General features: G+C 29.5%; 1 protein-coding gene and 1 long non-coding RNA gene across 3 annotated transcripts in view; one reads left to right on the top strand and one right to left on the bottom strand.

Moving 5' to 3' along the window:
- The window catches only part of LOC103574180 (lachesin), a 201721-nt gene that overhangs the window by 52266 nt on the left and 134516 nt on the right, over positions 1 to 14939 (bottom strand). The gene's annotated exons all lie outside the window — the stretch shown is intronic.
- On the top strand, positions 647 to 2767 carry LOC106693235 (uncharacterized). Its single transcript, XR_001345068.2, has 3 exons — positions 647 to 690; positions 2136 to 2237; positions 2567 to 2767. It is a non-coding gene; the product is annotated as an uncharacterized LOC106693235 (long non-coding RNA).

Raw genomic sequence — 14939 nt, 5'->3', positions numbered from 1 at the left:
GCTGTGTGGGTAGAATCATAACATTTTGTGAAATAATTCAGATATACTCAAATAATTTAAGATTATTCGGAATAACTGATTTTACAATTATTTATAAAATTTTATAAAGTCTATAAAACGTTTTAATTTATCGCATTTATAAATGTTATAAAGTATACAAACTTTTTTAAAATTTCTTAGAAATGCGTTGACAAGACAAACAGTAGGATGACACCAAAAAAATTTTGAAGTTTCAACAAAAAATTAATTTATAAAAATCTGTGATATAAAATTTAAAAAATTTTAACTTTTGATTTTTTTTTAATTTACTACAATGCTAATAATATGATTAATTATTTATTGATGTCTTTAATTTTCTCAAGTTCATTTGAATTCAGATAAATACAATTAATTAACTTAACACTTCAATCTACGCATTTAAGTAACGATAAAAAATTTATCATGTTTATGACGTCGGCTAGAATTTTTAGAGGTCAAAGAGCAAAAAGTTATCAAAGATTATTTTATATAATAACTTGAAATTGTTTTATATTATAATTTGAAATTATTGACCTTAACATTCGACCCCGATTGCGCAAACGAGGAAAACGAGTTAATAAGATGATTACTATAAATATCGCGTTTTATTAGCGGATAATTTATACTTAAACTTGTGTTTAACTTGCTAATACATCGATCGTCCTGAAGCATGTAAGATACTTATGTTTAAAAATAAATTTATTTTAATTAACTCGGGTGAAAATATTTCAAACTGCAGGGAAAAAAAAAGTTTTGTAAAAATTACAGAAAAATTCTTTAAAATTTACTGATGCTATTATCAGTAACATTTACAGATAAGACATGTTATTTTTACAAATTCATACATTTTATATTTACAAATAACAAAATGTAATACTAGCAGATAACATTCTGCAAAAATTATATATTTTTCTGTACATGGAAAGAAAATTATAGGAAGTATTCCTATAGATTATAAGAATGGTTCCCATACTATCATAAATATTAATTCAAAGAAAAGTGTGAAAATTACTTCTACACGGAAAGACAATTATAGGAAGTATTCCTATGTATCATGGAAATGGTTCCCATAATGGTACAGAAATTGTACCCATACTATTATAGGAATGGTTCCCATAATGGTATAGGGATGGTTCCTATAATGTATAGGAACAATTCCTATAATAGTGAACTTACTCGATTTTTTTTTGTTTAATCATGTTGGTGATGCGGGGATTATCAGATATGTGATTATTTTAATTCCTAATCTAGTAGAAATTTTTCATTTCCAAAAAAAAACGCTAGAATTATCAATCAACCGTACACGCTTTCGTGAGATTCGAAACCGGTATCTAACGAACGTAAGTCCGATGCTTTAACGACTAGACTACGCTAGTGATAGTGACTATTAAGTTTACTTGCGCTGTATGAGATTGAAAGAATACACCACTTTTAAAACAGCAGAATATAATTAGAAATCTATTATTAGTAATAACAAAAAAATTACTTATTTTTCTGTTTCGTGCGCTATATAATCCGGTATGTGAGTAATTCCAATATGTGTAATTTAGGTTATGTAGTTATGTATAAAATTGTTCAAAATGTATATAGGCTCTATATATGGCCATGTATGGTCATATGTGAGTCATTTTGAAATATATTTTTAAGTTACACAATTTGATAATTTTTTATGTTCTATTTTGAGTTGTATGAAATTTTTTTTGAAATACCATAATTTTATTTATTAAAAAATACTATGGCCAAAAGCAAGCCAATTCGACTGTCGGTCATTTATCGGCCTCTTTTAATCAAATTTTACAGTTTCGGCGTGATTTCGGCCACATATTTCCACCTGGGTAAAGTGTGAATCCCAAAACTTTGGATTTTTTTTAGTTTGTTGCGAAATTAATCGATAATTTCCTTTATAGAAATTTCATTTTCATAAAATTTTTATGAGTACATTGTTACCGTATCAGATATTACATAATATATAAAAGATACAATGAAAATGCATCTTGATCACTTTGTAAAAAAATACGTATCTCCAAAAAAATATATTAAAGGTTTTTCTCGTTAATTTAATGGTATAGCCAGAAAATATATAAAATTCTAATAATGATGATTTTTTTCTTTTTCAGAGTTAAACTACAAAAATGTCAAAAATAATTCTATTATTATTATCTATTTTCTTATCAATCGTCATCTATACTAGTGAAGTGGAGGGATGTGTCGGTAAATGGGTAAATAAACTTTCATTAACAATTTGATAGTGTGATGAAATCCATAAAATTCGCTTTTCTTTTTCTAACTATTTTCACAATTTCTATGTCAATCATGTCTTAAAAAATGATTTCTTCAATACTAAGAAATCTTAATATTCAAACGTTAATAAATCTCTCTACTCGTGTACTCCACCTGCTTTACACGATTCTCGAATTTTAAAACTTTAGACGTTTAAGTTGAATGAGTAAAAAAATCATTGTTTGTGTTGCAAAAATAAAAAAATTATTCCGATTGAACAATTGTGAGTTTTTCAAAAATTAATGAATTTAATGAATTTTTTATCTAGTGTCACCCCCAGCAAGGTTATGGCTGTTGTGCAGGGCATGAATGTAGCTCATATATGTTTCAAGGCAATTGCGTCGTTCAAGGGAATCTAGATCATCCAGGGCTTGCACTAAACGAGCTTTCACATGGAAAAAAATGATTGTGATGTGTAATTGTAATTATAACTGTTACTGATTACAGTTCATTAAATAATTCAAAATTATGCTAGCATGTATTGTTTTTGGAGCCAAAATAGATATTTTCTTTACGTAAAATTAAAACGAGGGTTTGTGGTATGCTTGTATTGACGACACAAATATTGGGTTATTTTAAATGAAATTGAGTGTTGACACAACAAGTATAGCGGATTTCTCATTTTAATCATACGTGGCGAACATTACTTTTTAGTACAGTAAAATTATGCTGGAAAGTGAAACAGCTGATTTTGCAATACCGTTCTATAGTTTCGTCCAGTTACAGAGAAAAAGGTATATTTCACTTGCGCCACACGACACTCGATTGTTGACTTTTTAACGCACACAGTAAAAAATATTGTGTATCTGTGTTGAAAACAGCCCGTGTTAAATTTCTTGTGTTGATTATTTCGTGTCAAATCAACACAATTCTCTGTATTATTTTCGCTTGGCTCAAAATTGGTCGCTCAGTCCTGGCCGTTACCATAATTACCCGGACTTGAGCCAATACTGGGTAATCTAGCCTTGGCCATTCAATGGCAAGCCAGATTTGAGCCAAGGTAGGATTACCCAAGTTTGGTTATACCTATGGTCTAATAAGTAGATCATATTAATGTAACAATTTAACATTAGTTGGTTCGTCCAGTAGCTATCGTTCGGACCCAGCAATCAGAAGGACAGTTCACGCCCGGAGCTCAGCAAAATTTTTACCGAGTTTACTTTCACATCATCTATCTCCTTTAGATAGTTTCAACGTTAATGATCATAATTTTGTAACAATCGATATATACGTATCGCGATTTAACCATACATATATATATATATATATATATTTTTCATTTTCTTTCAAGAAGGGTTTACCAAACTGCACCCCAGCTCTTCTCATCGAGATCCTTTCACTTTCGCAGGAACCTATGTAAGTGCGTGCACGATGAGTAAAGATAGACGAAGACCGACAGATATGATAATATACCTGTCTCCCTCTCTCTCTTCATCAAAAGGGACAGAGTCTATGCTCAAACCCAACTACGTATTTTAGCTGTATACTCATCTTGCATCCACGCTTACCTGCGTACGTCTATTTACAATACAGTTATAAGAGAATGTGTATGTGTGTGTACGGGCGTAGTACCCAAAAACAAGTTTAGCTGTGACTCAGCGGGACACCTGCACGTGTGCACCGGACTTCTAATTAAAATTCAAATATATACAAAGATTCTATGACCATCTCATTTCCATATTCCGAGTCACCTATGACATTTCGAAAGTCACCCGGATCTATGTACTTCCAATAGAGCATTTACTCATCCGCTGTTGTTTACACAAAAATAATATGATTCAATTTCCATATATGGACTTTTCTAATTTTTAGAAAGGTACCTAAACCGGATCCATGTACTTACTCATCATGTTGTTGTCCGAAATGATGAGATGGACCGGTTGGTTGCATAAGAAACCCTATGACTTTCCCATCAAAATTAGAGTATATAAACTGCCGAAAATCTAATGAAGGCAGTCAATCGCTAATCAGAACGAACCTCTGTCGGATCGCGAGTCAATCGCTAATCAGAACGAACCTCTGTCGGATCGCGAGTCAATCGCTAATCTGAACGAACCTCTGTCGGATCTCGAGTCACTCGCTCCGAAATTCTATAAGTTGAAATCTCCGATTAGTTCTATCGGCCCAAGTCCGATTAGTACCGCGAATCAGAGATAAAATCTTAATCGTTGTCCACGTGACGGTCCACCGCCTAGGCAATCGGGCTCCTTGGCCAAATACCTAGATTTTAATCTTGCGAAAATCGCGGTCGATTCGACTCATCAGGATCATCGGTCTCGTGACGGTCTATAGCCTAGGAAACCAGACTCCTAGATCGAAATCCTAAATAAAATTAAATACTTATACTCGTACTCGACAGATAGGGGAGTGTATCCGCTTGGCACCCCAGTAGCTCCGAGTCCGAAAAGTGCATCAAATTCCGCTGAGTAAAATCCCTAAGCCACGGGCAGGGTCGCAGCGAATTAAACAAAAACAATTCCGCGATCATAAATTCAAAGTGGTGAATTGTGAGAGAGTGTGATCAGCGAGATTGTAAACCACCTCAAGCTGAGTGGTAAGTTAATCATAATTGTTAATTTTAGTACACACATGTAAACAACATTATAATTTAATAAGAATATACAGATTGTTTTTCTTTTTTAAAAATCATCTTTCTCTTATTTATACCTCTTACTCTAACATTCCTAAGTTAACGGGTACAGAAAGAGACAGACGTAAAAGAACAGGGACTTCTCGAGGGCCCATATTCACCTACCTGCTTCCCTCTCGCTTTAAAATCCCTGACCTACCCTAAAGCCACGCAGGTCAACGATCGGGATTGTCTATCGTACTTCCGCTCGGTACGAAATAGACTTATTTAGTAATCAAAACTTGCCAAATATTAAACATTCTCACACTAGCCACGTGACGGTCCTATTAGGCTCCTTGGTTGAGTAATAGAATAAATATTGTGGGTAATTTTACTAAATAATTAATTAATAATAACCCTTCGCCCGTCGCCTTCACTCTCTCCGATCGTGACAATTTCTACAAGGTTAATAATAATAAAAATCCTTTTTATTAAATTTATCCGTTTCCTCGAAGTATGGATCAAGTCTAATAACCAAGTTGGACCCCGTGTTATCATTCCAGAGTCTTACCAAGGCTGGCTTACAAACTTGGGCAAAGGTTCTACATAATTGGGCCAAACCTGGGCCCGTCGTACTTTCCTCTCTGGGCATTAACATTTAAAAATGTGTTGAAGTTACTTCTCATGTAACTCGAATTTAGAATTGAAATTTTAACCCTTTCCCGGTCGACTTTGTATCCCTACTCTTAATTTGAATCGTACGTATTATTCTTAAAAGGAGAGAGCTACAGTCTGTTTTCTAGAGAAGGGGCCAGAAAAATGGTAGAAGGGGGTGCTCCTCTACACTACACATCTAAACTTTCACTCATACAGATTTACGACGGACTTTCATTGGCTCTATCCCCACATGATTGTGCAGAAGTTTTAAAAAAAAACCTTTTTCAGGAATTTTTGTACATCCAACAGTTTCATAACGATATTTTTCCAGTGCTCATTGATAAGAGAGTTGAATTTTAAGATTCGAGTATTACAATGCCTGTATATCAGTGCTGGCAATCGAAAACTAATATCTAAAAAAAAATAATTTTATAAAATTGCATAAAGAATGAGGAAATTGTATAAAATTCTGTAATATCCTTTCGATAAGAATAGATGGATCGAAAGTAGTTATGAAGTTAACTGAATATCGAATTGTAGCAAAAATATATTCATGATTCCTTATTGGCTGAAATTAAGGAGTGCAATTTAAATTTCTAGTTTTATATAATTTCATAAAATTAAAAAAAAAAATTTACTTTATTTCATAAAATTGGGTAAAGCTTCGTTAAATTGTATGAAATTCCATTAAATTCAAATCCAGTCCTAATCAAATAATTATTTTCTAAGATTTTACAAAATTCTATAAGAATTATATTAAAATTGTATAAAAAGAAAAAATCATTGTTACAGGAGCTTCAAATATTATTTGAAATAAATATTTATTAAAAAAGCAGTAATATTTTAGATAGGATGAATGATCTAGTTACCTAGAGTGTTACAATGATTTAAATCTCATGGTAATTATCTTAATGACTGTTATGAGAGTGCTTGCATACTATTTCTATACATTTGAAAGCAACCGATATATTGCATGATTCCACGCGGAATAACGCAGCATGCACATAGTTTCTGGCACATGAAATAGAGATATTCTAGCCAACGCGTTTATAGTATTATATAACTCCCAGTTGGACCAGATTAGAGCTATTAATCTACACGTGAAAACAAATTGTCATAAATGAAGAAACTTTGTAAATATATTTCATAGTTAAACTTTGACAAGCTAAATAACCATCAATTATTTATCAGCATTAATAACTTACAGGTTTTCTTTTATGACCTTTAATCATCAATAATAATAAATAACCAAAATTCAAAATCGTTTTGCTATTTTTGGTAATGATATTAAACGCAACAGGTAACATAACTGTCAAACTTTATAATTATGCTGTCATTAATCAAGTTATAAAATTAGTTATTCAATTACTGACAGTATAGTTAATGAAACAAGTAAACAGTTAATCTGAATCTATAATTAATCGGCTCTTTCAAAATAATTGAATTACCAAATTAAATTATTTCGATTTTATTGAATGGAGTCTTTAGTATTGATTGAAGAACTGTACACAGAAAAAAATTTCCTGTTGCAGCAACATGCCTGTCTCCTGTTGTAGCTACAGGAAATTTTTTTCCGTGTAGGTAATTAAAGAAACTAGGGCAATATATGTTACATATTGAATATGATTTTACAGGGAAAATGAAAAAACATTCGAGATATTGATCGACGTGAAATTTATTTCTAGTAAAGGTGACATTTTTTATGAACCAGAGATATCTGGTATATTTTTATACGTTTCGATTACGTTAATTTATTGACGAGTGGTTTTTTTAAATTTTGCTTAACGAAAATTATTCAATTTGACATAAGCCAGCATTAAAATAATGAAAAAATTAAATGCTAATAATTATTGTTCAATTTTTTTTAAGGTTCAAAATATTTGTACGATAGAGGTAACCAACATAATTAATGTAATTTATACAAATTAACATATTTATACTTGCAGTATGAAATAGTAATAGTTACCATGCTGAATGCTTGATAAATTATGTCTGTGCGGTAAGAAATTCGAGTAAGTATTGCTGTACGGCCAAGCAAACTTAGGATAATTAGAAACAAGAAACTCGTAAATGCATAATTAAAAATAAGAAAAATCGTAACAAAAGCTATCATCAGCGATAGTCGACTGTAAAAAGTCAACTGAATTTGGAAAACATGGAATTTATTTAAATCCAGACTGAAAGATTCACTCTATTCAGAGTTCTGGAGTTTGAAACAAACCACTCCGTATACAAAGTGAATAGGGATTCTTTTCGTGGAGTGATGTTGATTTAATTTCAAGTCTTAAGAGAGACACTTGAAAAACTTACATAAGTTTCGCATATGCGGGCGATACTTTCAAAGCTTATATCTCATGATAGAATTGATCAAATTCAATGCATTCGTTTTTCAATCGATAGAAAATTTTTTCAAAAATATGTCTTTCGAAATGGCACACATTTAAAAAATCGGGCAGTTTTACTTGGTGTGTCCCTTAAAAGCTAATTCGTTCCCCGTACAAAAAAAGTATTTGCCCGTACGTATACGAATACGTACTGCAAATTTGAATATATGAGGCATATATTCAATTTTGCCCAGATTTATCCTGGATAGATACTTTTTTCGTATGGGTCCATCTTGATACGGAGTTTTAATGTTAAAAGAAATTCCTCTTTGAAGTGAATTTTATTCCAAGGAGATTTAATCAGAAGAAATCATTCGCTCTACAATCACTTCGAATCGACTCCAGATTTAACCCGCGAATTCTTCACAACGTAGCATTTTATGACGTAATGGATAATTTAAAAATTACTGTAGCATGTAGTAACCGTTAATGGTTCCCACGCAGTAACACCGCCATATAATTTTAATCGTATATTGAAAAAATGATTTTTAATTAAATCGTAGATGTGATCATGATTTAATGTTGCTACTAAAATATATATCACGTAGGAAAATAATCTAGAAATTATCTGGTGTACTTGGGAGTAAGGGAGACAGTAAATGCAACAGGTGAGCGAGACTTTTGCTTCGAATAGATTTCAATTACGCTGAATTCCTCTATTTTATTGTATTAATTAATTCATTAAACTTCAAGTTAATTAAATATTTATAATAATAATTATTATTATTATTTTTATGGGTTTTAATAACGAAAATTAATGAAGTAAGATTTATTTATCTGTGTTTAATTTTATTAAGAGTATTTTCAATGAATTTTAATTGGCCGAGTGCCCAAAAGATGTTAGACGTCGCTGATAAATTTTGTAAAAAGACATGGACAGACATTTAGACAAGACTTAAGCATATGTGTTACGTCGGAGTCAGTTGGCGGTTTTTCAAAGACTCGTTCGCTAGCCAAACATTAAATTATGTCGAGTGAATTTAGTGGGGGAAAATTCACTAGCTATTTATTGTTTATTCTATTAAATAGTTTAAAGTTTATAATTATTTGAATTTATTTATAAATACATTTAAATTTTTGCATAAAAAATGTATTTTGAAAGTAATGATGAGAATTTTAGGTGGTACAGAAATACTTAAAACTTCAAAAGACGTTTCTTGGTCAAATACTTGGAAAAGTTGACCGAGCTACTTGAGAAAGTATGTCGAATATTTCTAGTGAGGTATAAAGTTACCAAATTTAAATATCTATTAAAATATCTAATAACTTTTATAAAAAATGTAAATTAATATTTTTTGGAAAAAAAAAAAATTTAATAATATAATTTATCTTACATTGCTTGAAAAAAAAAAAAAAAATTTATTCTGTCACTATAAAAACGATGCACGAGACATATTTATTTTAGTAAAAACCAATCAGTTGTAGGATGTATGAGTTGTGAGTAAAATATAAAATTGATGGATGTGATGCAGATGAGAGATGGAAAAAATAAACGGCAATAAATTTTTCAATAACGTCTGACTTTTTAAATATTTATATTTATATATTTTTTTTTATTAGAATATTGAAAACTAAAAAATTCATGAAATCCTATTATAACTTTTTTGTTTATCTCTGCTACTGTTGTAAAAACATTAACAATGTTATTGTTATTGTTGGTTTTTAATCCACACGAGACGCAAGGAATTTGTCGATTTTTATATATATACATTTCTTGGGTAAATTCTGTCTCGAGAGACTTGCGCACTCTAGGGAGAGACAAGCACGATATGATTTCATTATATCTGTTTTATGGCGCGATCGAGTCATAATAAATGTGTTTACACTGCAATATATTGAGTATATTTATTATCATAATCATATTGTTTTTGATATACTGCGACAATAATATATTTTTCTTTACTAAATATTTTTTTTATCGCTTAAAGTATTATTGAGCTCTCATTGTATAGAATAATTTTTTCTCACATTGTAGATAAAAAAAAATTTATGTAAAAGAAAATATTCTCTTGATTTGAAATTGAAAATTTTTTTTTGTTAATTTGATTTGATATCTAAACCGTCATTTTTTTATTTGATATTCAAGAACAGTAGAAAATTAAGTACAAAGAAAAAAAGGATTTCTTGAAGCGAGAAATATTTTGCACTATGAATTCAAAGATAACTTTTCTTAGGACTAGAAAACATTTTTTTGAACAATTTTTTTTTTGCCTCAATAACTTTTTTTATCGTCCTAAGAAAATTTTTGTTTTCATTTTCTGAAGCACAAAATTTCTTGGGATGAGTAAAAATTTTTTGCGCCAAAAAATCTTTTTTTATTCTGTGTATGCACGATAAATATTTACCCGAAAAAAAAATAAATTAGATTTCATTTCGAAAAAACTATTTTTGTACAGGCTTCTAAAATTGAACTTTTGTATTTTTACAATTTGATAATTCGCTTTTTATTTTATGTATACAGATCCGAATTTTTTTTTCTCGTAGTAACGCACGCGTACAAGTTTGAAAGTAGAAAAAAAAATTAATTTTCTATAAGAAAATTTTGTTAAGAAATTGTTGCGTTTGAAAATTTTTTTTTAATTAAAGTTGAAATTAATAATTAAAAAAAAACCTGATTAACATTACTTTTTTATTTTTTTCAACAGCAAGTGTAATTAAAATTTTATCTCGTTGAAAAAAAATTTTTTTTCAGTTTATCAAAAAGAACGAATTAAAAAATATTGACTTGTAAATTTTTAGCTGCCGCAGAATCAGGTAACCGTGAAAGTAAACAATTAATGAATGTAAAAATAAAAATCTCGTTATCAATTTTATTTCCCGTTTTTTTTGTGCGGCATTTGTGTAACCGTATAGTTTATTTTCAAGTACACATGTTTATTTTGAAAAAAATTCTACATAATAATTCAAATATTGAAATAACATTTGACTAAATAAAAAAATAAGAACATATAAAAAAAAAATATTCATTGAGTTTATCAGTAGTCGGTTTTTTTTCTTCATATCATGCCAATAATTTTTCGCCGAGTGCAAGCATATAGTCATAGATATACTTTATATATCTACGTACATATATAAACTTTTGGTTGAGTATTTTCTATTGCCATATGGTTTCTGAGCAGTATACGAGAAGAGAACGATGAGAAAAGAGAGATGTAGAGCCCCCGAGAAATTTATCCGACAGATAAAAATGTCTCTTAGAGAGTTTATACAGTGGAGGCAGGAAAAGATTTCAATAAAACCCACCTAGAAGGTTTTTTATTTTTTATTTTTTTTTATTCCTCTTTTCTTAAACTACCCTTACTCACTCACTCACTCACTTGGGTTTTTCCGAAGCGTTTTTTATTCGCCACAATGCGATTGTGGATTGTAAAAGCCGGGAGTATTAAACGGGTCAGTGGATTCCAATGTCTCCAACATTTACGTGCGTACCAAAATTGACATTTTAAATATTTAACTTACTTTTATTTATTGATTATCTGACATATTTTTAACAATAAAAAAAATGTCAACAGCGATTATAAACAAAATGTTTGAAATTTGACATATGAACGCGCCAACTAATGTTTAATTATTACTATTTGAATACATGCGAAAGTCCATATTATGTTTACTGAGTAAATAGACATGTTCTCATTCAATTATGAGTTCAATACGTGTGAAATAACACCAACATTCACGGAGTGTTGACACATTATACATATGAACAGAAGCTTTCAAATAAAAAAAAAAAAAAAAAAACATCAAATATCAAATGATTAAAAACTTTTGTAAAATAATCTATTTTATTGAAAGAATAAGAAAATTTTATCTAATCCATATCTCTATGATGAAATCAATTGAGTTGATTAAAGTAATTTTGAATTTGCGCTTTTTAATGGTTTCAAATGTTGTCATGCGATACTTAGTTCGTTATTTTAAGTTTTATAAATAATTTCAAAATAATTCAAATTTCGCGCTAAAAAATATTCTTTTTTTTTTTTAATGACAGTCAAAAATTTCTGACATCAAAAACATTGTAATGTTGCAATTTTTAAAAAATAACTAAAAGATCTCATAAAGAATGGTCTCAATTTAAAAATATTAGATCCACAAACAATGATTCAGAATCCTGGAATCACATTTTTAATGTAGAAATTGGGCAGTACCCACACATATGGACTTTCACTCGTAAGAAAAGTTACATTATTATGAAAATCCATATGGAAACCCACCTTTTTATGATTTTTTAAAATAAAATTTGTGAATATTTTAAGTAGACTAAAAAATTAATCAGTTTTTTTAATGCTTTCTTTTGAGAAAAAAAAAATTACAAGAGTATTAATCAGACGAAAATTTGAACATGTGTGGATTTTTCATAATATTCGATGATTAAGTTGTTAGAAATGCGGCAAACAATAAAATTTGAAACATATTGAATTAATTTAGTATTGACACTCGGGTAGCCGCGTAAGGACTGACTGCAGGTTACTCTCTAAAAATAAATTAGTGAAATATTCACAGCGAATCAGTGAATAGTCACACTGAAAAAAAGAAATATTTGTCCCAAATAAATCAATTTATATGTGGCTTTTTTCAAATATTTCTTAATCACAAATAAATATATTTGGTACCACGGAATATGACAGTTGATTTAAATAATTTTATAATTTGACAGAAATATATCACTCATTTGAGGTAAGTAATTGATATATTTGTGGTAAAGATATTAAATTTGTGACAAAGAACCTAAAATTTGGCGGTAGTATACATATCGCGTTACTAAAACCAAAAGGGCGTATCTCAAAATATACGCCCTTTTGGTTCTGCAGAACCAAAAGGGCGTATAAAATTTTTTTTTTTTGCTCCAATCAATGTAAAAATATTGAAAACATTAAAATCTATGGAAAAAACGAAAAAAAAATTTTTTTTGTTTTACGCCCTTTTGGTTTTAAGCAAAAATTTTTTTAAAGTCATAAGGGCGTATCCTATTTTTTCGGTTTATTATTAATTATAGGTCAGAGTAAGAAAAAAAATTGCAAGGGTAATAAGAATTATCACTCCACAACTTAATTTATCTGAACAAATATTTATTTGAATAAAAAACCAAATTTCTTTATTTAATTTTGATCGAATCTTAAGTTTGTCACAATTTTTTTAATTCAACAATTAATGTAAAAAATATGCATAATTCGGGAACGAAAAAATTCTAAATTCTATGAGTGCTGTGAAATTTAATTTAATCAAATTAAAAAAATGCACATTTAGATGGTTCAATTTTTCATAGGTGCATTTTTTCATTTTTCAATCAAAGTTTCATTTTCTGTTTCCTTTTTTTTTTTTTTCTTTTTATTTTCAAAAATCAATTACCGTTGTTCTTGAGAATTGTTATGGTTCTAGAATACCAATATATCAAAGCAAGTTTAATGACCTAAATCATTTTTGTGCATCAGGCACCGTCCCACAAAAATATTATCAATATTATTAAAGATTAATTTTCAGCGATGGTAATAGTTTATAAATTTTTTTATTATTGTCAAATTATGTTCTAAAAAAAATTTTAAAAAATTTTTTTCATACTCTTAGCTACAGATGATTCTGACGATGGAGATGGTATAGGACTAATACCCTGATGAATTTATTTTTTCTCTATTTTTTATTTGTTTTTTCACTTAAATAAATATTTGTTCATATAAATTAAATTGTGGAGTGATAATTTTTATTACGCTGGCAATTTTTTTTCTTACTCTTACCTATAATTGATAATAAATCGAAAAAACAGGATACGCCCTTATGATTTTAAAAAAATTTTTTCTTAAAACCAAAAAGGCGTAAAACAAAAAAAAAATTTCTTTCGTTTTTTCAATAGATTCTAATGTTGTCAACATTTTTACATTGATTGAAGCAAAAAAGTTTTTTTATACGCCCTTTTGGTTCTGCAGAACCAAAAGGGCGTATATTTTGAGATACGCCCTTATGGTTTTAGTAACGCGATATATTTGAAGACCTTATTTATTTGTAGCAATTGGATCATTTCTTTACCACAAATAAATTTTTTATTTCACGCAAGTAAACTACTCAAATATATGTTATATCTTTCTCACAATTAAATATTTATTTGGCCATATCCAAATATGCGATATCTTTGGCTCAAATAAATCTTTTTTTCAGTGCATTATTTATCCAGCTATAAGTATACCACTAATTTAATTAGAATAATACTTATATCTTATTGGCAGTGAATTCCATTACGTCATTTTTAAAGAGTACTCTTGATAAATAATCTTCATCTACTTTTGAAGTAATCAGTTGACTAATAATTTATAAAGTAAATCAAATATGAATTTATATTAAGACAGTGGTAACGATTATTACAGATAATTATCCGCAAATTAATACGCTTCTCATGAACAATACCAATATTCATGTACACGTATACGTCTGCATATAGATAATATGTATATAAAGCGTATATCCTGCATGTATCCTTGATATAATCGATCGTACGAAAATGAGCCATAATTTATACATACTCGCTTACGCGATTAAATATTAATAACGTTCACTCGAGAGTCTAATAACATCATATATCTAAATATGTAGAAGCTTGTCAAGTGCCTCGTAAGCCAATATCCTCTTGCTCTAGTTTAACTCACAGACATACACTCAAACATCTACTCCCGTCTACACTCATATATATACGAATACATACACGAATAGTATACAATGTATAGACATGTAGGTAATTTAAAGACGAAGCTAAAATATCCACCCTGAGAGCTGTTTTTGAATAATTCTCAAAAAAAATCAGAGGGTATTCAGAAAAAGCACCCGGTAAGAATGAAAAGCTGATAGAGATTCTTGTCGCGGCACGTGCTCAGGTGTTGGTGGTACACTTTTGTCGATATCCTTATGCAATAATAATAAGGTATCTAAGTAGGAAAGTATGAATGTATGGATGTATTTATGTAGGTACATTGGGCTGGCTTAGCACTTTAACCTGGGATTTATAGGGCGTTAAACTAACGCGCGGCTGAATAACCTCTTCGACTATC

Source organism: Microplitis demolitor, chromosome 7, assembly GCF_026212275.2.
Source record: "Microplitis demolitor isolate Queensland-Clemson2020A chromosome 7, iyMicDemo2.1a, whole genome shotgun sequence".
Lineage (NCBI taxonomy): Eukaryota > Metazoa > Arthropoda > Insecta > Hymenoptera > Braconidae > Microplitis > Microplitis demolitor.
The sequence above is the reverse complement of the archived record's forward strand: the minus strand, read 5'-3'. Positions and strand labels throughout refer to the sequence as shown.